The sequence below is a fragment of the Macrobrachium rosenbergii genome, chromosome 8 (genome assembly GCF_040412425.1).
Source record: "Macrobrachium rosenbergii isolate ZJJX-2024 chromosome 8, ASM4041242v1, whole genome shotgun sequence".
NCBI classification, from domain to species: Eukaryota; Metazoa; Arthropoda; class Malacostraca; order Decapoda; family Palaemonidae; genus Macrobrachium; species Macrobrachium rosenbergii.
Window position 1 is genome coordinate 39,567,437 of NC_089748.1, and position 25,161 is coordinate 39,592,597.

A 25,161-nucleotide genomic window follows, 5' to 3' on the forward strand; every position below is an offset into this window, starting at 1 on the left:
TATATATATATATATATATATATATATATATATATATATTGGTGTGAAATATTTTCTGTTAAAACAGAATTCCATCAAATGTAAGAGCCCATAAAAACATGGAAATGTAGAAATACATGCTATATTTCAGAGACCAACTCTCTCTTCAGGCCTGAAGAGATGAAATATACCATTAACTTTCTACTTTTGGGCTTTTTATCGGCTCCTTATATATATATGTATATATATATATATATATATATATATATATATATATATATATATATATATATATATATATATATATATATATATATATATATATAAATTTTCTTACACTTTATATCCTGCTGCACTTGCTTCTATAACAAATAAAACCCTACTTTTTCAAGCGATCTCTGCTTTTCATCTCGAATATTTTCCCTCATTTTTAAATGAAATTCGGCTGCATTTATTATAAAGGACTTATTTCTTTTCCCCAAAAATTAATGCAACATAATTTTTGATGCCATAAGGGAACTTTTTAACTCGCCATTCAGTTTTGAAAGCAAAGAGGATATACAAATGCAGTGCTGTTTTTATTTTTTTTGCTTTATTATGCAAAGATATATGTTAATTTCTATTTTATTATCCTTCCTGTTTTGCGTATAAATAACAAATATTTGTAAGCAGCGCAGCATCCTACGGATTCATTTCGCATATGAAGCTGCTTAATAACAACATACATTAAGATCTCTGTTGCGTTCCTTGAAGTAATCCAAGTTCCAAGTTCTAAGTTCTAAGTTTCTGTCATCAAGTTATTGTGACGACAAGTAGGGGTTTGCTGTTCTACTAGAGGTTTCTTTCTTTCTTAACCGATATACTCTGCTGCAGATGGAAGAGTGAGTGAGTTCAACAGCAAATAGGGTATCTGAAACGTCAAGGAAGGCTCTTTCTTCTCTTCATCCCCCTACGCGTGACGCTCTTCGAAAATCGCCCTCAGTTTAAGCCCTTCCTTCGGCCTCTTCCAACTCCTGCTGCGCCTTGCGGAATTTGGCCAAGTTCAGAGCGGCGATTTCCTCAGCCTCCTCGATCTGGCGCTTGTAGGTCTTGATCTTCTGCTGGAGGGTGTCGACGAGGTCCTGCATCCTCTCGTGGTTCTTCTTGTCCTCGTCGGACTGGAAGGTGAGCTCCTTGATGCGTCTCTCGCACTTCCTCAGGTTCTTCTGGGCGTCGGAGTGGCGGCGAGATTCGTCATCCAGCTGGGATTCCAGCTCCTTGACTCGGCCTTCCAGTTTGCTCAGTGCCTTCTTGGTGGCCTTCAGGGCGTTGCCCTCAACCTCCTCCAGGCGCACCTGGAGCTCCTTGACAGTGACTTCCAGGCCCTTGCGCATCTTCTCCTGGTTCTGAGCGTGCTCCTGCTCGGCGCGGAGCTCGTCAGCGAGGCGGGCGGCGTCGACCATGGCCTTCTTGGCCTTCTCCTCGGAGTTCTTGGCCTCGTTCAGCATTTCCTCAAGATCAGCCTGGATGAAAAAGAAAAGTTTGATTACGAAATATGAAATATCTTTTTTTTTTTTTCATGTTTTCTGACCAAACCAATCGGCCCAATAGTTTACCTAGACGATAATATATATAAATATCTGTCCAGACGTTCCAAGCCACTGGTAAAACTTAAGATAATTTTTATTTTGCTCTCACAAAGGTAATTCTGGAACACTCACATGCAAGGTTTGCATCTCTCCCTCCAGCTTTCTCTTGGACATGGTGAGTGAGCCATTCTGGGCAGTGAGGTTGTTGATCTGGTCGTTGGCATCGGCCAGCTCGGTCTCAGCCTGGCGGCGGCCGCGGTCGGACTGTTCGAGAAGCGTGCGAGCCTCTTCCAGCTCGCCGTTGAGGGCGTTGGCGCGGCGCTCGGCGATGGCGCACTGCTCGCGGCACTCGGAAGAGATGCGCTGCTCCTCCTCGATGCGGGCCTGCTGGTCCCTCACTTCGCCCTGCAGCTTCTTGATGTGCTTCTGGAGGTCGGAGTTGGCCTTGTTGGAGTGGTCGAGCGCGATCTCGAGTTCGTTGATGTCGGATTCCAGTTTCTTCTTCAGGCGGAGGGCCTCGGCCTTGCCCTTGGCCTCCACTTCCAGCGAAGCCTGGAGTGAGTCGAGGGCGCGCTGGTGGCACTTTCTGTGACGAAGAGAAGAGACGAGAATTAATGTTACTTGATATTAGTGTCGTGGCACTCTAGGTCTTTCCTGTTACTTTTACTTGGAATTGTGTAGCATTTATGAATAACCTGGCAATAAGAAAATTGGTGTCCATTGATTCTCTCTCTCTCTCTCTCTCTCTCTCTCTCTCTCTCTCTCTCTCTCTCTCTCTCTCTCTCTCTCTCTCCATATGTATATATAAAACTATATGTATATCTATTATATATAAAAGATAGACAGGTAGATAGACAGATATATAAGATAGACAGATGGATAGATATAGATATATCCAGTCGTATTATTTTGTTAACTTTCACTCTCACTCTTATTTTTGATTTCCCCTTGTACGGCTACTTTTCCATTACGTAAGCTTTTGTAGTTTTCTGTAAAATTGCCTTGATGATACCCACGAGTTAATGGCTGAGAATTTTTGCTACAAAAGAACAGATAAATGCAGCAGCACAAGCAACAATTTTTAACCTATCCTTCAGGACTATAGCCTTGAAGACAGTTCAAGTTACAGGAAACTGAAGAAGTGTCACAAATTGATAGACATAAGGAATACATTAAAGTTCCATGATGAGAGTTGCCTAGGAGACCAGATATGCTATATGTATGTACACATTATTCAGTAGATGAAATCTGTTCATATGGAACAAGCCCACAGGGGCCATTGACTTGAAATTCAAGCTTCCAAAGAATATGGTGTTCATTAGGAAGAATTAAGAGGAAGTAAAGTGAAATACAGAAAGAAGAGATTCCACTTATCAAAAAGGAAAAAAAATAAATGAATAAATAGATAAATAGATAAAAAGTATTAAAATTCAAGAAGAATAGTATTAGGGTAGCAATGCATTGCATTGTCTCTTGAATTTATATATATATGTGTGTATATATATATATATATATATATATATATATATATATATATATATATATATATATATATATATATATATATATATATATATATATATATATATATATATATATATATAAAATAATAATAATAATAATAACATACCGTGTATTCTCGAATTCTTCCTCCTTCTCCTGAATACGTCTGTCAATCTCCTGCCTGACCTGGCTCAGCTCAAGCTGGCTTCTCAAGACCTTGTTCTCTTCTTGCTCAAGGGCAGCTTCAGCCTCTTCAAGAGCGGCCTGGAGTTCCTCCTTCTCAATTTCAAGACGCTTGGAGTTCTTCTGGAGCTCGTGGAGTGAGCGACCACCCTCGCCAATCTGGTCCATCAGATCCTTGATCTCATCGGCAAGGTTCTTGTTTTCGCGGCGGACAGTGTCAAGCTGATCCAAGTTTTCCTCGTAGGCAGCCTTCACTCTGAAGAGTTCAGTGGAATAGTTGCGGCACTCCTTCTGGGAGGCGTCGAGTTCTGCAGCCAAGTCGTCCACCTTCATCTTCCATTCTCCGATGATTCTGTCGAAGTTCTTCTGCTTCTTCTCGGCGGCGTTGGCCAGTGCTTGCGCACGTTCGACTTGGATCTGCATGTCCTCGAGCTCCGTGCTGATGCGCTGCTTGGTCTTCTCCAAGTTCATGTTCTTCACATTGAGAGCTTCAATTTGTGATTCGGCTTCCTCGAGGCGAGCAGAAAGCTTCAGTCTGGCAGCTTCAAGCTCTTCAGCCCTGGCAATACCTTCTGATTCGTACTTGGCCCTCCACATCTGAGCCTCAGCGTTAGACTTGGAAAGCTGGCGCTGAAGATCAGCCTTGCCTTCAGTCTCTTCTTCCAGTTGTTCGCGGAGACCATCAATGTCGTGCTCCAGGTTGCGGAACTTTCCAAGGAGAGTAGCACGTTCCTGGAGAACAAAAGAGAAAGTCCTCATGCTTCGGTCAACTCTGGTTTAATTTTGTAGTTTCTCTCATGATGTTTGTGTCTCTACATACCAAAACAAGAAATGCATTTAACTTACCCTGCACTCATCATCAGCCAATTTCCTGGTATCATCAAGCTGGTTGGAAAGTGACAACTTGATTTTGAGAGAGCTGGCCAATCTGGTTCTCAGCTTCTTCCAGTTGGCGGAGGAGATCTGCATTTTCGACAGCCAGTTTCTTCTTGGTGGCGTCGAAGTCATTGATGGTGCGGTTGGCTTCATCCAGCTTAGACTGAACTTCAGTCATCTGGTGCTGTTGCTGCTTGATTGTCTTTTCAGCTGCTGCCTACAGTAAGACAAAAATTGCATTTTGTGAGTCTTTTAAATGATCAATGAGCAATTGGAATGAGGTATTTGTAAGAGTTGTTTTTGAAAGATGGAAAGAAATGTACTTACCTTGTCCCTGCCCAGGCTATCCATAGCAGCCTTAGCATCATCAGCTTCCCTCTTTGCAGACTCCTTGTCCTTTTCAATCCTGTAAGGAAAAAAACAATGAAAAGATATTGAGCGCTATTATTCTGAATAGTGCTTATTACATGAGGAACAGTGTTATTGTGCAAACAGTAAGAATAAGCTTCCTTGCTCATTTTCAGCAGTGTAAAAGTGAGAAAGAAATACATGGTTACCTGGCCTTCATTTTGTTGAGATGGTCAATCTGTTCTGACATCTCAGACACGGCGTCATTGTGCTTCTTCCTGAGACTGGCAAGTGCTGCCTCATGTTGGATGGTGATCTCTTCGAGGTCACGGCGCAGCTTGACAAGTTCAGCTTCACGCTTCTTGTTCAGCTCTATCTGAGCTGCAGTAGCTCCGCCAGCTTCGTCCAGACGTTCGCCGAGTTCTTCCAGTTCGCGACCCAACTGAGTTTTTGACTTGTCAGCCTTGGAACGTGCCTGTCTCTCATGTTCGATCTCTTCCTCGGCTTCCTCGATGCGAGCCTGCTGTTCCTTGATTTGCCTCTGAAGCTTTGAAACGAGCCCTTGTTCGTCCTCAAGCTTGGATGCCATAGCGCCAATCTCCTTTTCCTTTCGCTGGATGGTAGACTCCAGCTCTTTCTGGTTTCTCTCCAGATCAGCTACGGCCTCCTGGGTCAGTTTGAGGTCGCCTTCAATCTTCCTCTTGCCCTTTTCGATCTCGCCGCGCATTTTCTTTTCGCGCTCCAAAGAATCCTCGAGCTCATCGAGTGTCTGTTCAAGTTTAGCCTTGACCTTGTTGAGGTGATTGCATTTGTCCTCGATGCTCTGGATGTCCTCACTGCTCTTCTGATTGCATTCCTGCAAGTGCTTCTTTTCCTTGTTGATCTTGTTGATGAGTTCATCCTGGTGAGCAATCTCTTCATTGAGAGTTCTAATCTGGTGGTCCTTGGTGGCTTTCTCCTGTTCGACCTTCTGGACAGTAAGTTCGAGATCTTCAATGTCCTTCTTGAGGCTGTTGATTTCCTGATCAGTCTTCCTCTTACCCTGGAAAAGTTGATTGCGAGCTTCCTCCTCTTGTGCCAATCTCTCAGTTATTTCCTGTAACGAAAAATCACAAGGGTCCATCATAGTATGTTATATTAAGCCAATGCCATGCTTAGGTTAGAAATGAGAGATTAGATAGATGTATCATTAACGAGAAATGGGTTTGTTCTACAAATGAGTTCTGCTCGCAATAGGAGCCTTAATGTCATTCCATTTAGAAAAATTTCAATCAGATCCTTTCTCGTGCTATGTACTTTACATTGATAAAGACATTTTTCCCAAAGACTTACATTGAGCTGAGCTTCAAGATCAGCCTTCTGACTTTGGAGTTTGGCTTGCTTGTCCAGGAAATCGCTCATGTTACCCTTGGTGGAATCAAGCATGGACTGGAGGTTATTCTTCTCTTCAGTAATATTGGCTAAGGCAGTTTCCAGGTCCTTTCGGAGTTTGGTTTCCTTCTCGAGTTCGCCTTCAGCCTTCTGAGCCCTCTCCTCCAAGGCACGCATTTCGTCCTCAACACGGGTGACATTGAGAAGAGGCTTAACCTTCTGCCAGAGACGGTACCATGGCCAGGTGCGCATTTGCAAGAACTTCCTCAAGTTGCGCTGTACGACAATCAGGGCCACGCGTTGCTCTTGGAGCTTGGTGTAAGCCTTGCGACTTGCATAGCCTCGAATCCATGACTGCATCCAGGACAAGATTTTGGCCAGACGGTCATCACGAATTTCTTCAAGACTACCGAGGACACCAGCTCGGAAGAAGACCTGCAACACCATCAGAATTTAAGCAAACCTCAAGGAGGAATTGTTATTGTACAACAGATTGGGGTGGAAATGTAACTGGTATGGATCATGACGAAAAGTTTGGTGGAAGGTACTGAAATTATACGAAAACAGTCTCAAGAATATACTGGAAAACAGCGTTTTTTCTTCAAGCTGTTTGGATGGTCAGAATATGGTACAGAAGGGGTATTTGGATGGTAAAGCTTAATCTTTAAGTCACGGTTTTCAAACATGCTGTAACTCTTACTCCAAATTATATGTTAACTTGTAGTATTAGTTGACTTGTCAAAATATCTAGATCCTTTACTTCGATGGATAGGAGGGATTTGGGATCTACAAATACGAAAGTTGGGAAGATACTCGCTAGTCTCAGAAAGTATTTATGATGCCACAATACCTTCGCTGTCCTTGCAATTCGGGGATTAAACTCATGCACAGTGGTGTTTAACTTTCCCCAGCGAATTAATAAACAACATAACATGGTGAAAATAATGGAACATGTGGGGGAGGGAAGGGCTTAATTTGTAAATATAGATCATATATGAGAAAATGTGTATCCAGTGCAGCAGTCCTGTAAATTCACCAAGAATACAGAGGTAGGCAAAATTACTAATGTACCAGTTGTCTCAAGACATTTGTGATCACCAGTGGAAGTGGGATGACAATGGAAAGAGGTATTGATTAATCAGGGGACATTTACAAGTTTCAAGTTCTTTTATCTCACGAGACATCTGTCTGCTAGAGTCAAGTGAAATATTGGAGGTAGGAGCTTTGGAGAATTTTGGGAGGAGTCCCAGAGTACTTTTGGGTATCTGCTCAGACCAAGAAGTGATGGATACTGCATCGTCGCTGCTCAGTGCTGATGAGTGCATGGCTGTGGCCCCAGAGGTTCAAGTCCGAAATGGAAGACTGGGGTACAGGGTACAGGGTAGAAAAAAGAGGGGGTAATTCACTGGTGCTCATTAGGTATCAAGGTCGTCACAGAAAATTAAAATCGGTGCAGCATAATCACGAGGGCGGACAACAAACATCAAATGTACAATAAGGAGGGTGTGTGTGTGGAGGGGTTGGGGGTTTAAGTACGAAGGTAATGGGTTTGGTCACGATAATTCTGCTCTCTCGTAAAGACCTTTGTGTTACCGACGCGGAACTGCTCAGCTTCCAGACCAGCCTTTTCGAGACAGACTGTGGTGGCTTTCTTTGGGTCTTCGATCTCCTCCATCTCCTTGGGGGCCAGGATCTTGTAGCTATGGAAGGAGGATGAGGGGACAGTTCAAGAAATGAATATTTCACATACATTTTGTCAAAGGGATCAGCAATATCTCTCCATTCAAGTGACAATAGTGGTCTCTCCGTCTGTTCGCCTTGCCTCTCGCAGGGATGAGTGAGGATGAATGATTGTCTTATAATTCAACTTAATTCTCGATGCTATTGTCATAGTCTAAGTGAATTAGAGGTTTTTGTTAATTCTGGGGATTTTTATTGTATAAATATATTGTGTCCGTCTATGTAAATTGTACAAAATTTTCTACTTCTGTTAAGTGATTTAGGTATACTTTTCTCTCTTGAAAAGAAGCTAAGTAAAAACACTAAAATTTGATAGTTCGTGATGACTGAACTAGAACTTCATTAACCAAAAGTGATTACATATCTTAAGTATCTTCACTAAAGACATCTTCAGTGCTACTTCCCCAAAGCATGAAACGGAAATTTTAAATCAAAAGTCTTACAGTCATACTGCCAGGTGGAAATGGATTACTGGTAGGCCTTCTGTGAACAGGTCAATGTGCAATACTTTATAAATTCTCATATTATATGAAGGAGAAAACTAAAGCCGCTAAGACTCCTAGGTAAACTCAATGTTCTCTCTTGTATAAAACTCACCGGTGCTTGAAATCAGGATATGGCATCCTGTTGGGGAAGCCCTTTCGGCAGATACGAATACCTTCAAGCACACCATTACAAGTCAGCTGATGCATGATCAGTGGGGCGTCAATGACACCTGAAACAAACAGGAAGAAGAAGATGGATAAGAATTTGGCAAAAGACGAGAGTGGAATGTGAAAGCTAATGGAAACTGTTGTGGCCTTATACCTGTTATTCCAGTATTCGTCATTTTGGAATCAAACGTTTCTTGCTATTCAATGCTGATGGTGGTATTGTAAATGAAATTCGGTTAATTTTTTAAGTTACTGTTACAAATCACTTTTCAGAGTTTGAATTAATCTGCAAAAACATTTTGGAATCAAGCTATTTCTTGCTATTCAGTGCTGATGGTGGTATTGTAAATGAAATTCGGTTAATTTTTCAAGTTACTAATATAAATAACTTTTCAAAAATTGAATTAATCTGCGAAAAAAAAACCTTCGTGGAACCCAGTTTATTACCAGGAGATTTAGTTTCGTTTGGCACAATGCAACGGATGAAGTGAGGCTGAGTTGCGTTCAAGGTGGCCATCAGCTTGTTGAGCTGTTCCTGTAGAAGATATAAATGAGGTTTATGACAATTCTGTTATGGACAGAAGCATCCCTGAAGAAAATTAGGTTGCTACATGTGAAATATGGCTGATAAAATCCGTAGAGTTTTGCGATTTACATATCTTGACAGTAAATACTACAACAGATTTTTCAATCACTGACTTTCTATGAAAGTAGGGAACTCGCAGAATATTCCGGTACTCTTGTCTATTAAGCTCAAATTGCACTAGTGACAATAAACAACAAAGAACCAAAGTGAAATATTCTCTGAGTAGAAAGGTTTATTCCTTCTATTATTTATTCTACATCTTGCCAAAACATGAGTATGATTTGTGGTATTTACCCTGTAAGCAGATGACACAGTCTTGAAGCCACCACCCTTCTTACCACGAGCATCTGGAATGAAATTGTTAATTTTTATTTTAAAGGTTTGTCTTGGTTTCTTACTCAGTTTTACTCAAGATTTGAGCAAACATTTGTCGACTGTGATATTAGTGCCATTTTTACCTAGGGTGCATGTTCATTTTGAAGCTTTGAACTTTTAAACATTGCTTCGTCTAGTCAATATGCAGTCGCATGAAGACTGAAGACAATATCGATGCCTTCCTTGTTAGATTTCTGAATCTTAGTTCTATTAACTGGGAACCGTGAACGCCTTCAGACCTACCCTTGCCACCACCAGCATCACCGGACTGGCCGGGATGGTCACTGAAGATCTCGATAAGAAGAGCGTTGGCACCCTTCTTGAACTGATCGACCACAGTGTCGTTCAGGGGATCCTTGTTCTTCTCGAGCCAGCCAGACAAGTTGTAAGTGACGGTACCAGCGTAGTGGACGATGGCGAAGTGGCCCTCAACCTGACCGGGCTTTGGTGGCTTGGGCTTGATGAAGACGGCGGATTTGCCCAGGTGGTTGGCGTTCAACTTCTCCTGGAAGGTCTTGTCGGTAGCCTTGGGGAACATAGACTCTTCCTCAAGGATGGCGAGGAGACCCAGTTTCTAAGTAAGGTAAAAAAAGGGGGCCTTTAGTTATAATGTGGAATTACCAGGTGCTTTAAGATCCTTAGCCATTTTCCATACAGTTTCCTTTAATGGGTATTAAAATATAGACGAAATTGTCTCGAAATATTGAGAAAAATACTCGAGACAAAATGCATTACGAATGGCTTGCTAGTAGTAAGTAAAGACGTTATATTGGTTAATCCAGTTTCTAGCACCATTTACCTTTTCGAAGAGCTCAATGCAAGCCTGGAGATCCATACCAAAGTCGACGAAGGTCCACTCGATACCTTCCTTCTTGTATTCCTCCTGTTCCAGTACGAACATGTGATGGTTGAAGAACTGCTGCAGTTTCTCATTACAGAAGTTGATGCAAATCTGCTCGAAGCCGTTGTACTGTCGAAAAACATGATAAATGATTTCAGTTTGTTGATTTTGTTTAGATACTAAAACACCATTCTGCATAATTTCTCAAGTCATGTTCATTACCCAGCAGGACTTAAGATTAGACAAAGTGCTTTTACGTCTTTTATTTGAATCCTGCAAAAAGCTAACTCACAGATTCGCAAAATCTGCGAACTTACGTCGAAGATCTCAAAACCGGCGATATCGAGCACACCGATGAACATGGCACGCTTCTGGCCAGTCTCAAGTGTGATGTTGCACTTCTTGACCAACCACTTGAAGATACGATCGAAGAGGGCCTTCGACAAGGCGCCCACGGAGTAGGAACACTGCTCGACGTTCATACCCTTAGCGACGAACTCAGCACCGACCTTGATCTTGGGTTTGCACAGGTTCTTGTACAGTTCCTCGCCGTCGACTCCCAGCAGCTTGCCGATAACGTCTCCAGCCTGTTTGAGTCAGTAAAGAGAAAGTCGCTGTCAGTGGTTTTAAGGAATATAAATGCATAGTGTGGACTGCATCAAGATTTACTGAGGTGATTCATTCTTCCCGGACTTTGAAGTAATGTCCCTATTGCCCTAAATTGGAAAACTGCAGTATCCGCAAAATTTTCGAAATTGAGATATGCCACCTACTGGGCTCGTGAAACACTAATACACAAGTTACTGCAGTTTCAGAATGATTCTTCAATGCTTTCCACGAGTATTTAGGGGGGGTCTCATTTGCAGTATCTGCAAAATCAGTAGTAAGGCAAGGGAAGACTGCAGTACCTAACATTTTCCTCAGTTTTGTATATTTGCAGATACTGCAGTCTTCCATTTTAGGGCAGCATATTTCAGCATTTACAGAAAAAGACTCTGGTGCTCAGACATCTCATTTAAAGTTACTGCAAGCAATTTAGTCTTGCAACGCTGGCTGTCTTACTTTTGTTTAATGATGTTCATTGCATTGGAAATCATCTAAAGAACATTCCTGTCAGACGTAAGCAACGGCCAATACTGTCAAACTTGGGAAGATTTCGTTGTCTCGGATACAATCATTTGAATCCTCAGAAGCCAAACTAGAGAGAAATTGAATTATACTTACAGCAGTACCGTCTGGTTCGGCCTGTTCCTCTCGACCCCTCTGCTTGAACTTGCAGTTACTGAAGTGCATGACAGTGGCTGTGATTTTGTAAACGTCCGCCTTCTCTTGTTTGCTGAAATTCAGCACGTCAAAAGCATCCTGGGAAGAGAAAGCGAAACTTGCTGTGGAAAAAATTATGACTCGTTGAAACGGTCTTTGAAGAACGGTTATGTCGGATGAAAGAATATGCATAATTCAACGTGATCCTTACAGAAAATAACGGTATATGAAGCGTTAAATTTGCCGTATTACTGGTAACATATTTGTATAATTCCATCAGACATTATTTCTCATTAAACTGATGTGTGCGAGCATTAGACTAAGAGATCGTCTTTTAATTTTTCAAGAGGTGAGGGGTGGGAAGGCTAGAGAGTGAAATATTTCAAATGGTAAATTCGTTGAAATAATTGTTAACATTTCTCAGAGACCAGAAGGATGTGATGGGGAGAGAAGAAAAGTTCTGATACTTGTTTCTCGTCGTGTGGTGTGTTTTGTGTGGCCTTGGAGTTAGTGTGTACGAGTGATTGCAACATTTAAAGAGGTTTCGAATCGAGACAGAGTCAGTTCTTAGCACGATAAAATCAGCCGTGAAGAGCAACAGGCTTTCAGGCAAGAAAAAAAAATGGGGTTGGGGAAACACTCAGTTAAAGGGGATGAATGAGAAATTACTCTGAACCGAAATGCATTAGGGAGGGGTTGCAACGAACTACGGCTGACAGGGAATGGGGAGGGAGTCCAGTTCAGGGCTAAGTACAGACAGGGCTGCTCTAAACCTTACTGAAGAGCTGGAAGAAACGTCATAATTGCCAACTTTACTAAGCAAAGTTTTCGTTTAGCAACTGTACAACTCTTCCTCCAACTTCAGCCGCGATGACCCTGGAAGTTACAAGTTGGAATTTTAGGCATTCTGCTTCATGGAGGAAAATGAGGGACTTATAGATTGTTCCTATAAGAAGGTATGAGTCTCCAGTGTTTACCAATGTATGGCAAAGCGGTACTGGACTCCATCATTGCCTTTGTGCAATGCAAATTCTTGGTCTTAAATTTATGCATCAAGTGTAATATGTTACTCATTCATATTTCAAGCCCTCCAAACTTGCTGCAGTAAACAAAGTAATTTACTAAAAACTACGCTGAATTCCCCTTCTAGAAGGTCCCAGCGTCACTTGGGTTAAACAGAGGGTGAGAAAAGGATCGTGATATTTCTTAATTTAGTTTTTGATTGTCCTAATGTTCAATGGATGAAGTTGCCCATACTTACGTCACAGAACTGCATGTCTTCGGCGTCGTCAATAGAGGGGACAGTGACTTTGCCCTGAGATACGTAGTGGTAGTCGTAGATGTCGTTGCTCAAGAAGCACGATGCTGTCGATGGAAGGGAAAAATAGTGAATAATGAAATAAGGCAACTGTAGCTTTGTTCATCATAATTTGGAGCGAGAGGCAAAGTATGATGTCATCACATCTCACCAATGCGAATGTCTGAAAGATTTTGTAACAGAACAAGCGGCACATCTTGACGCGCAGGGAGGGAGTGCCTCGCTTGCTTTTCTTTGTCACCGTGTGATACTTACGCTTGATGGAGGCGATCTGCCCTGACATCATCTCGTAGAAGATGTGGTAGGACCTCTCCAGGGACTGCTGGGAGATGACACGAGCCTTCTCCAGCAGGTAGACCTCAATGTCACCGCCAGACAGCTTGCCATTGGGAGCGAAGTGGATACGGATGAACTTACCCTGTTGGAGAAGCAAAGGTGAATAATGACCAGCTTTAGAAATACCTGGAAATACTTACAGAAGTTCAATAAAGCCTTGCAAGTTTTACCATTTTCAGTTCTGTTTTGAGTCTGAGACTAAAGTTATTTAAAAGTCGAAGTTCTGAAGTTTTTGCAATTCTGTGCTATTTGAATATAGGTCTTCACAATAACTAAGATTGGGTAACAGCTTAACAGAGAACATCTTTTTCCAGGCTCACTATTTTACTTTACATTTGTCTGAACCTTTGGGTGCAATGCTGCAATGCATATTGCTACGGTAGTCATGGTTCTCCTTTCTCGAATCTAAGAGAAAAACAGAATTTGTCTGATGAGCTTCAACTTACGAATCGGGAGGAGTTGTCATTCCTGACAGTTTTGGCGTTACCGAAGGCCTCCAAGACGGGGTTGGTCTGAATAATCTGATCCTCCAAGTTCTGTTGGAAGAGACATTTGTGGATGAGTTTTCCATGAAAGCTGCCTGAAGGAAAACTAAAACCTATTGTTTTACTTTATAATTCTCAGAAGGGAAAAGACAATGTCATGTTGTTCTGAACTCCTTGACTTTGGTTTTACTTGGAAGAGACATTTGTGGATGAGTTTTCCATGAAAGCTGCCTGAAGGAAAACTGAAACCTATTGTTTTACTTTATAATTCTCAGAAGGGAAAAGGCAATTTCATGTTGTTCTGAACTCCTTGACTTTGGTTGTGCTTGGAAGAGACATTTGTGGATGAGTTTTCCAAGAAGGCTGCCTGAAGGAAAACTAAAAACTATTGTTTTGCTTTATAATTCTTAAAAGGGAAAAAGCAATTTCACGGTTGTTCTGAACTCCTTGACTTTAGTTCTACTTTTCATGAAGTCTTTAGATCTTTTACAAATTTCTTAACCTATTCCACGAAGCTTTTATTAGCTGACGAAATTAAAATCCATTCCACCACATGTGCCTGACCAATATCACATGCAGTCGTGAAAGGCTTGGCGTTTGCTCTCTTGAGAAAAAAGAACAAGCAAAATTCTTACCGGTTTGTTAGCATCGTCCTTGGACTTGGTGCTGGCGCCGACGTTGGCGAAGTATGACAGTACCTTCTTTGTGTTCTCAGTCTTACCGGCGCCAGACTCACCGCTGGTTTTGGGAGGAAAAAAAATTAAGTTTCGATGAGTTTTCAAGGCGTTGGGTTCGCGCGAAGAGAATGGCAGTTCATTTTAAAAGTTCATTCACGTCTAGTTAGTTTATCGATAAGCTGACCTTCTGGTATGGACTTCTAGGCTCAGACAAAGCAACCGAGATGAACTGGCTTACTGAACTTGGGTGAAAAAACTAAACATTTGTAAGGCCTGAATTTTTTTTTTTTTTATAGAAGCTTTTGGTAGAAAACTGCAATGATACGACAGCAACAGCGCAATATATTACATTTTTATTCTTAACTAGCAAATGAATATCACGACTTTTATGTTGAAAAGCCCACAGAATGAAATCGTTACTAACAGCATTTTGAGTATATACTTACGTAATCAACATGGACTGGTTCTGACCACCTGGAAATATAATTAAAATGTTTTACAATAAAGAACAAAAGTACACAGATTCAATTATATTTGAAAATTCCATTTTTCTTATGTGTTCAACCGTATCTAGTAGCAGAAATTCCACACAAATAAAAGCGACCCAATGGCTTCATGTTAGGGAATATGATCTGTGAGCTTGTCAAATAGGGCGAGTCTGAATCATTCAAAACAAAAGCTTTCTCACCCTGCAACATGTCCATGTAGGCTCCGTCAGAGATGGCGAAGATGTGGGGAGGCACTTCATTACGCCTCTTGCCCTGGTAGATCTTCACGACGCGGTTCGTGTAGATGGGGTAACGCTTGTAAGGGTTGACGGCGATACAGAAGAGGCCGGAGTAGGTGTAGATGAGCTTGTTGACGTAGCGAGACTTCAAGTTGTACAGGACGGAGGCGTCGTTCAAGTAGGTCAAGTTGGACATGTCCTCGCACTTCTCGAACTTGGGCGGGTTCACCTGGCCCACTTGTTCCTTCTTGTAGGCCTTCGTCTCTCCGCCAGCCAGGACGTTGATGAGGTCGCCCTTCGTGCCCTGGATTTCGCCCTCGAGGAAGCCCTCCTTCTCGTGGGGCACCCAGCAAGCCTTCTTGGCGTCGTAAGGCTTGGTCTGATCCTGACGCTTCATCTCCAGGGAGACGAACAGGTACTCGGTGGGATCAGGGTCGGGACCTGTGCTCTTCTTGACGTGGCCAGGCATGGTTGGTGGTGATGGTAGTTCACTTACGGGGCGAAAGTAAGGTGTTTAGCAGCTCGAAGAACTCACAAACACGAATGGTACAACCTGCGGGGGAGAAAGAAATCCTCGATGAAAAGACAAGAAGAGAAATGTTGCTTATAATATGGTGATTATAATATCTACTTAGTAGGTTGGTACTGATGTTATTCGATTCTTGAACAGCACAGAATTTTATATACCACAACGAAAGATAATACCGAGATTACATGATAGATTATTCGATTCAGAATGTCAAGATGGAAAGCACGGTGATAAATCCACCTTGAGACCCATCATAGAAAGGAACACTGATTGGACTGAGAATTGTAGAAGACAAATTTAATTATTAAAAAAAACTATGAACGTTGCTGGTAATCCCTAGTATCCACATTTTCATATACTTTACTCCAAATTAAAGTATATCCAGGATTCGTGTTATTTTGAATTTTGATGTTTTGCTAGTCAATGGAAATCTCGAAGCAATTTCTTTGTATCTAAACTCAGTTTTATGATTCTCTCTCTCTCTCTCTATATATATATATATATATATATATATATATATATATATATATATATATATATATATATATATATATATATATATATATATATACACATATATATGTATATGTATATATATTTATTATATAAAGTATGTATAAACATATACATATGTATATGTATATGTATGTGTATATGAAGCACACCGGAAGAAATTATTGCGTTGCCATGGATGATTTCTTGTTGATGCTCTTGCGTCAGTGATTGAGGGGTGAACCCCCATCTTTCTGCTTCGGTAATGTAAAGGAGTCCAAATGTTCAGAATTATTCTCGAAGAAATTATGTAAAATGGGTCGTATTTTAATTATAAAAAGTTGTTAACAGTAGTTTAGGTGTTTTAATGACTTTATTTGAGCTTTGAAATATATAACAATCCTTAATTGATGTAGAAGCTGAAGTTGGTGCTTTGACAAAATACGAGTGTTTGGGTCAGGGGGTATAGTGCAGACACAAGCTGAGTCGTGACGTTTTGTTTGATAACCTTAAATTTACAAAGCGAATTAATGTTTGATTTTTTCTCAGATTTGCTTGATTTGCAGTTTTTTTTAGTAATGAAATTTAGCTTTTAGCGATAACAAACTTTCATTGAAGCTACTTTATAATTTTAAGGCTTTCGGAATGTTGGAAAACTTTCTTTCTTAGTTTTTGGACTATAACAGAATGTCACAAGAACTTAGGGACTTCTGTGAAATTTCAGAATTTTGAAGACTCAGAACGTTGACCAATGGCACAAGAACTTAGGGACTTCTGTGAAATTTCACGATTTTGAAGACTCAGAACGGTGAACAATGTTACATGAACTTAGGGACTTCTATGAAATTTCAGAATTTTGAAGAGTCAGAACGGTGAACAATGTCACAAGAACGTAGGGACTTCTGTGAAATTTCAGAACTTTGAAGACTCAGAACGGTGAACAACATTAAGAATCTTTGAAAATGCTGCGTGCTCGTTAGGAACTTTCAGAATAGTCACCTTCGTGGCAAACATCCATGCCGCGTTTATATACTATGTATTGCAAAATATGCTCGACAGAATTTACAAGTAGTACGGTACTGAAAATAAGGGGGAAATCGTTTCTTTAAAGTATGTCGTCAATGGGAAATTTTTCCAACTCCTAGAAAATTTACCGCATGCTAAAGCCAATCGATTTCAAGACTCAAGTCTAGTACAGCAAACTGCAGAGCTTTTCTATTTCGTGATCTGACTGATCCTAACAGAAACTCAGCCGCTGAATTTTAGAATGAAATCGATCCATTCCACTAAAGTGTCCGGCCCCATCCCAACCCCGAGCACCACTCACGAATCGCTCCTCTCCCTGGTTCCAATACGGTTCCTCGCGTATCTCAGACGAGCTCCAGGAACCAGAGGCACCTCGGAAACTTTCGATCACTAGACTCGGATATGCACAGCACCACAAGAAAACACTGCAACAAGACTTCTTGAGGCTTCGGGACCAGAAGGACAAAATACTCAGCCGAAACGTACTGATGATAGTAATTCCCCGAGTGAGTACCGCCAGGACCCCAGCCCTCGTCAGCGACAACAGCTGAAGCCTTCAGCGAGGTCTTCTTATACCCTCGTCCTGCAGGGTGGGGAAGGAAAGGGGCGTGGGTGTGTGGGTGGAAATATGGCGAGTAGGCGTTGATGATGAGGTACAATAGAGGTGGAACTGAATCCCTAAGAGGCACTATAAATAAAACCTTTCGCCCAGCCCCGATTTTCCTCCCGTTTGTGGGGTGGGAGGATCGCCAAAAAGAAAAGACGAAGAAGAAGAAGAAGAAGAAGAAGAAGAAGAAGAAGAAGAAGAAGAAGAAGAAGAAGAAGAAGAAGAAGAAGAAGCATAAGCAGAAGCAAACCAAACCCGGCCGCCTTCGAGGAAAATAATAACATTTCAGAGCTCAGCCTTAATAAAGCTTCATGGGGGGGACAACCTCCCGCCCAAGAAAATAGTAAAATATTTATCCTCTTAAAACGTTCTGTATACGTTGAGAAAAAAAAGTTCCCAAAACTCGACTTAACATGGCAAAGGAAAATATAAGAAATTATGGGAATGTTTTAATTGTATTGCCAAGAAAGGAGGGTCCTTTTTTTTCGTTCTTTTATTCTTGGAGTAGAGGTTGGAAGGCTACAGCCGTCTCCCTCCGCTGTGTAACGAGTAATCATACTGCTGCTTACGAGAAAAGGGCAATCCCATTGGGGGATATTCACTCCTCTGGCATGGCCCGGCTCCGTGGATGAAATTCTTCCCTTCTTTCGACTTTCCCCTTTTTGCATTGTTGCTTCAGAAAGGACAGCAAGTCCGAGGCCTTTCTGGACGGGGCATTAATCTGTGATTTAGATTTGGATATTGTTTCTCGTCGTTATGGACGATTTAAGGTGTGGTATTGTTTCTCGTTGCGGTTTTAAATCTGCCTTGCTCTCTCTATTAGGTTTGGGCTTATGTTGCCCATATCTGGTTCCCATGTATATCGTAACTTTTAGTTTTCTGAAAAGAAAACTATTGTGCCGGCTTTGTCTGTCCGCACTTTTTCTGTCCGCCTTCTGATCTTAAAAACTACTGAGGCTAGAGGGCTGCAAATTGGTATGTTGATCATCCACCCTCCAATCATCAAACTTACCAAATTGCAGCCCTCTAGCTTCAGTAGTTTCTTTTTTATTTTATTTCAGGTTAAAGTTGGCCATAACCGCGCTTCTAGCTATGATATAGGACAGGCCACCACCGGGCCGGTGTTAAAGTTTCATGGCCCGCAACACATACAGCATTATACCGAGACCACCGAAAGATAGATCTATTTTCGGTGGCCTTGATTATACGCTGTAGCAGCTGTACAGAAAATTCGATTGCGCCGAAGAAACTTCGGCGCATTTTTTACTTGTTTTTACGATAAATAGAGAGAATTTTCAGCAACTTACGTATTGCGGGTTTATCATGAATTTGTTGACATTTTCGAAATGCCTCATGACCTTATTAGGATTTGAGCTTTTGACCCCGTTTATTCGTACGTAACCTCTCCGACAACTTACTTATTCCAAAAAAACTTATTAATTCTAAATCCGTAGTTATTATCTACAATTCTAAATCAGTCATAATTGTCTGCAATTCTAAAACAGTCATAACCTTATCTACAATTTCCAATTATGCAAATTTTATTAACTCATACATGCTATATACGGCATATATACATACACACATATATACATAATATTATATATATATATATATATATATATATATATATATATATATATATATATATATATATATATAAGTATATATATATATACATATATATATATATATATTACCCACTAACTTAATATGTCCAACCTATCGCCGATTTCTGATTTTTCCAGAAAATGCTTCGTAAAGATTCGTTTTGAAAATGAACCGGGAACTCTGCTTATGACCATGTTCGAAATATATTTGATCCGTCATCAGTTACTTCTCGATCTGTTCAGTCTTCTAGTCATTGAAGTATTCTTAAGGAAGGTTAATTATTTTCGACTCACTGTCTTGTCCTCTCCCATCAGACATCGTATGGTGCTGAGTTTCCACTGAAACATATTTCAAATACTACTACCCTAAAACAATTCTCTTTGCATTTTAATGATTTGCTTATATTCTTATATATTTATTATTTAAGCTGTTGATTTATTTTTTGTTTGTTTTTAATAACTGATTTCTTCTTGTATTTCATATTACCCTCTTTTGCTTCTTTCAAAGGACACCATAATATTCTTTGGAAGCTTGAATGTCGAGTCAGTGGCCCCTGCGGGCTTGTTCCATGCGGACAGGGCTCATTCTGAATAATAATAATAATAATAATAATAATAATAATAATAATAATAATAATAATAATAATAATAATAATAATAATAATAATAATAATAAATAAATAAATAAATAACTGGTGTATATTAGGTGTTTAACTGAATAAAGAATTCAAGCCAAAAGCCAAGCACTGGGGAGTATGAGGTCATTCAGCGCTGAAATGGAAATTGACAGTAAAAGATTTGAAAGGTGTAACAGGAGTAAGTCCATGATCTATCATTTGTCAGTCGTCTTAATTCCTGGACCTTTGAGTTTTTGTGACTGAGGATCTAAGTCAGTGGTTCTCGATCGGGGGGCGTCAGCTATTTCCAAGGGGGGCGTGAGCCCTAGGGAAAAATTAAAAATTCTCTTAATTATATTCGTTATTCTCTTAACAAGAGTCGCTAAGAAGCAGCGTCAAGTATCTCAGTAATTCATTCCCAAAAGAATAAAAACCCCCTTCTCTTTCTTTTTTTTTTTTAATTTTCCTTTAAATCTGGAAGGGAATTTTACTCATAGATGCAAGGTGGGGGCGTGGAGGGAAGGACCAACTCTTAGATGGGGCGTGGTAATAAAAATGTTAAGAACCACTGATCTAAGCAATGTAGCAGGAGTCAGGTAAAGGGCCTCATATTCTATTTCCCCGAATCTGAATCCGGATTTACTGTATATCACAATCTAATAACCCCTTTTTCAAGTCACAAGCACATTTTGATACGTTGACCTTGGCTCATAGCCGGACGTAAAAGGGAAATTTCTGAAAATCATTGTTTTAGTTTTCTGTAAAAGAAAACTATTGTGCCGACTGTGTATGACCGTCCGCACTTTTTCTTGTCCGTCCTCAGATCTTAAAAACTACTGAGGCTAGAGGGCCGCAAATTGGTATGTTGATCATCCACCCTCCAATCATCGAACACAGTAGTTTTTATTTTATTTAATGTTAAATTTAGCCATAATCGTGCGTCTGGCAACGACATAGTATAGGCCACCACCGGGCCGTGATTAAAGTTTCATGGGCCGCGGCTCATACAGCATTATACTGAGACCACCGAAAGATAGATCTATTTTCAGTGGCCTTGATTATGCGTTGTACAGAAAACTCGATTGCACCGAAGAAACTTCGGCGCATTTTTCACTTGTTTTTTATTGTTCTGTTTTTTTTTTTTTTTGTTTGGGGCACACAAGAAAGCAGAACAAATAAATCAATACAGCAACGCCGAAATTCTCAGGATTAGCCCCGGACCCGTAGCCATCCCTGGTAAGAAATTCCACGAGAGCCCGTCTAAAATCCTCTTAATAGACAGGTGAGCCCGTCTAAAATCATCTTGGACAGATAAACCCGTCTAAAATCCTCTTAACAGACAGATAAGCCCGTCGAAAATCATCTTAATAGACAGATAAACCCTTGTGAAATCTTCTTAATGTACAAAGAAGCCATTTAAAATCTTCTTAATAGACAGATAAACCCGTCTAAAATCTTCTTAACAGACAGAGAACCCCTTTTAAAATCTTCTTAATAGACAGCTAAACCCTTTTAAAATCTTAATAGACAGATAAATCCTTTTAAAATCTTCTTATTAGACAGATAAACCCTTTGAAAATCTTAATAAACAGATAAACCCGTCTAAAATCTGCTTGATAGACAGATAAACCCTTTTAAAGTCTTCTTAACAGACAGATAAACCCGTCTAAAATCTTCTTAATAGACAGAGAAATCCATCTATAATCATCTTAATAACAGGTAAACAAACAGAACGGAATGCGAGGGTGGTTGGGGGAGGGGGATGAAGGGTGGAAGGGTGGACTCAGCAAATGTAAAAGACAATTGCTTCACGGGGGACCACTACTGACAATCGGTTCCTTTTACTGTACCACCGTTCATATTCTCTCTCTTCATGTTACTTTCCACCCTCTCCTGACAACTGGTTCATAGTGCAACTGCGAGGTTTTCCTCCTGTTACACCTTTCAAACCTTTTACTGTCAATTTCCCTTTCAGCGCTGAATGACCTCATAGGTCCCAAAGCTTAGCCTTTGGTCTAAATTCTGTATTCACCTCAACTCAGCTAATGAGGCAGAATATGCAGTGAATATCAGCATGTAATTTTATCAGTTAAGATTCATTCACAGAACATATCTCTCCATTTCAAGTAATGATTTTCAGGCCTGGCAGTCTTTTGGGCGCCTCGGATAAGCAAGAAGGGGGAGAGAAATCTCCAATATTAGTATAAATAGTCGAGATATACAAGTCCTCTCTACATCTTGGAATGCTTTAAACGATTGCACAGAAAAGCATTCGGGAGGAATTTCTGGGCATTCTTGCACAGTAACCCGAGATGCAGATATAATATGGTGGTTTTTTAGTTTTATTTATTTTTTTTACGTAGAAATTTGCCAAGTCTAGTATGCCTAGTAGAGGAGACAGAGAGTCGGTCATTTTTAGTCTCCATAAAAATGCAAGAAAAAGAGGGAGAGCGCACGTAACAGAATCCACCTTCCCACCCCCAACAATCACTCTCTCTCTCTCTCTCTCTCTCTCTCTCTCTCTCTCTCTCTCTCTCTCTCTCTCTCTCTCTCTCTCTCTCTCTCGTCTTCGTCGTCCTACTCCTCCTCCCTTTACCTTATAAGCATCTAATGAGGGGAGGCAATGAGAGTAAATGGCACCTACAGATATCTCACTTTCACCCCTCTTGCCTCACCACCCCTAACTCTTCTTCTTCTTCTTCTTCCTTTGGCCCCTCTGAAGACTTTAACTCCCTCTTCCCCCTGAAACAGTGGCGTCTACCCAGAGGATAATTTTGTCTTCACTTTTATAATTTCATATTTCACCTCAGTTTTGTTGGTCGCATTCTGTTATGAGGTGGATATTCTGATGAATTGAAAGTCGTCAGATATTGAAATATTGAAAGTACTTTAAATGGGCTTCATGTGACGTCTAAGATGCAAGTAGAATTGGCGGTGAATCACGTAATTAAAGGGCTCTTAAATATCCTTAAATTTTATTCCAAATTTCCTCAAAATAGATGAGTACTGCGATTGCGTGTTGTATTCCATCCGTCTTAAGTTCGTCATCAAAATTATTTGTGTTTATAAAGATGAAACGGGTTTTCTCAAGTTCTTTGCATTACTTTTTCCCTCTGATATGTATGTGGAGGCCTCAGCGTTTTTTTTTTTTATGTAAATGAAATGGTCGTAATTGACTCTTCTTTATTTAGATTGTATATCTACTGTAGTTAAATATATATATATATATATATATATATATATATATATATATATATATATATATATATATATATATATATATATTTTATATATATATATATATATATATATTTATATATATATATATATATATATATATATATATATATATATATATATATATATATATATATATATATATATATATATATATATATATGAAATTGTTTTAAGTCATTCTCGTTATCAGTTGATCTGAAAATTACTGTAGAAGTCAGGTTTCTACAGACACTGTATATTGCAGAAGGCCTTTTTCGAAACACATTTCCATAATGCTGCCCACAATACCTTTTTTTTTTGCCACCTACCTTTGCATTTAAATATCCTAGCACAACCACCCTTAAACGTTTTCCAAACCCCACATAGCACACATACTCATGCTCCAAAAAATGAAATGCTCTTTCGCTTTCATTTTCCAGTCTTGTTCTCTGCACTCTAATCATATCTTTTTCACCTGTCATGCTTAGTCTTACTCTTACAGTTCATGAAGTGATACCTTGGTGTTCCGGCACCCATCTCCAGTCTGTCTGGTACCACAAGCATTGTACCTTGTAGCTACTCCAGAGAGAATCACCCTCAGTCCTTCCCATTCTTGAAAGCTTGCACTTTCACAATTGTCTCATTCAGTACCCAGACATCCAATTTCATCTCCTTTTATTATTATTATTATTATTATTATTATTATTATTATTATTATTATTATTATTATTATTATTATTATTGCTGAGGTACTGTTAGCTGTTGATGACATGGGCAGCGATAATTTATAATAATAATGATAAGAACAAGAATTATTACTCGAGATGTCAGAGAATTAATGTGTTGCTTTCAAATATTATTATCTCTCTCATTCACACACACACACACACACACACACACACACACATATATATATATATATATATATATATATATATATATAATACATATATATATATATATATATATATATATATATATATATATATATATATATATATATATATATATATATATACAGACATATATATATATATATATATATATATATATATATATATATATATATATATATATGTGTGTGTGTGTGTGTGTGTGTGTGATAATATCAATAGTAAGTAAAGCCTTGAAAATAATCATTGTAATTATACTGTATAAATATTAAAACTCACTGTATTCCTTGATATATCAAATTCTGTTACCACTCATTCAGATCAAGAAAATTTCCTTACTTTCTCCTTTTCTTTATTCATGTCCAGTGTCAGCAATCTCCTCAGTTACTTAGCGTCCGTAGCATTAAAATTGAAATCTGGCTTTCATGTAAAAATAAAAAAGAAAACAAACTGAGATAAAACTCTCTCTTTCTCTCTTTCACTCTGGTATATCCTTTTTTATGGTGAAACAAGAATAAAACCTTTCTTCGTTCATGAATGTGTTGGTGAAAGGCGAAAGTGTTGTTTTTGTATAGAGTTGATTTTTTTTCGAGAAAAGTGAAGATTTTCTTTTTTCAGCAAAACAGTTTGCTGAATGGAATGGTTGTATCTTTTTTTTTTTAGAGAGAGAGAGAGAGAGAGAGAGAGAGAGAGAGAGAGAGAGAGAGAGAGAGAGAGAGAGAGAGAGAGGTTTAAACAAGAGAAAAACAAAGATTAGAGAGAGATTTAAGCGAGAGCAAAATAAAGATGAGAGAGACAGAGAGATTTAGACGAGAGAAAAATAAAGTTTAGAGAGAGAAAGAGAGATTAAAGCAAGAGGAAAATGATGAATAGAAAGAGAAAGATTTTGGCGAGAGAAAAATAAAGATTAGAGAGAGAGAGAGAGAGAGAGAGAGAGAGAGAGAGAGAGAGAGAGGGAGAGAGAGAGAGAGAAAATGAGAGATTTGAGCAAGAGAAACATGATGAACAGAATGAGAGATTTGAGCGAGAGAAAAATAAAGATTAGAGAGAGAGAGGGAGGGAGAGAGAGCAGATTTAAGCAAGAGAAAAATAATAAACAGAAAGAGAGAGATTTAGGCGAGAGAAAAATAAAGGAGAGAGAGAGAGAGAGAGAGAGAGAGAGAGAGAGAGAGAGAGATTTAAACAAGTGAGAAATAAAGATTAGAGAGAGGGAGATTAAAACAAGAGGAAAATAATGAATAGAAACAGATTTGGGCGAGAGTAAAATAAAGAGAGAGAGAGAGAGAGAGAGAGAGAGAGAGAGAGAGAGAGAGAGAGAGAGAGGGCGGTAAATCATGGA

The 25,161-nt window shown here is 39.7% G+C and overlaps 1 protein-coding gene and 1 pseudogene across 3 annotated transcripts in view; one reads left to right on the forward strand and one right to left on the reverse strand.

Moving 5' to 3' along the window:
- Positions 1-25,161, forward strand: part of LOC136840735 (retinol dehydrogenase 13-like) — a 256,460-nt gene that overhangs the window by 112,722 nt on the left and 118,577 nt on the right. The gene's annotated exons all lie outside the window — the stretch shown is intronic.
- Positions 555-17,515, reverse strand: LOC136840732 (myosin heavy chain, muscle-like; annotated as a pseudogene).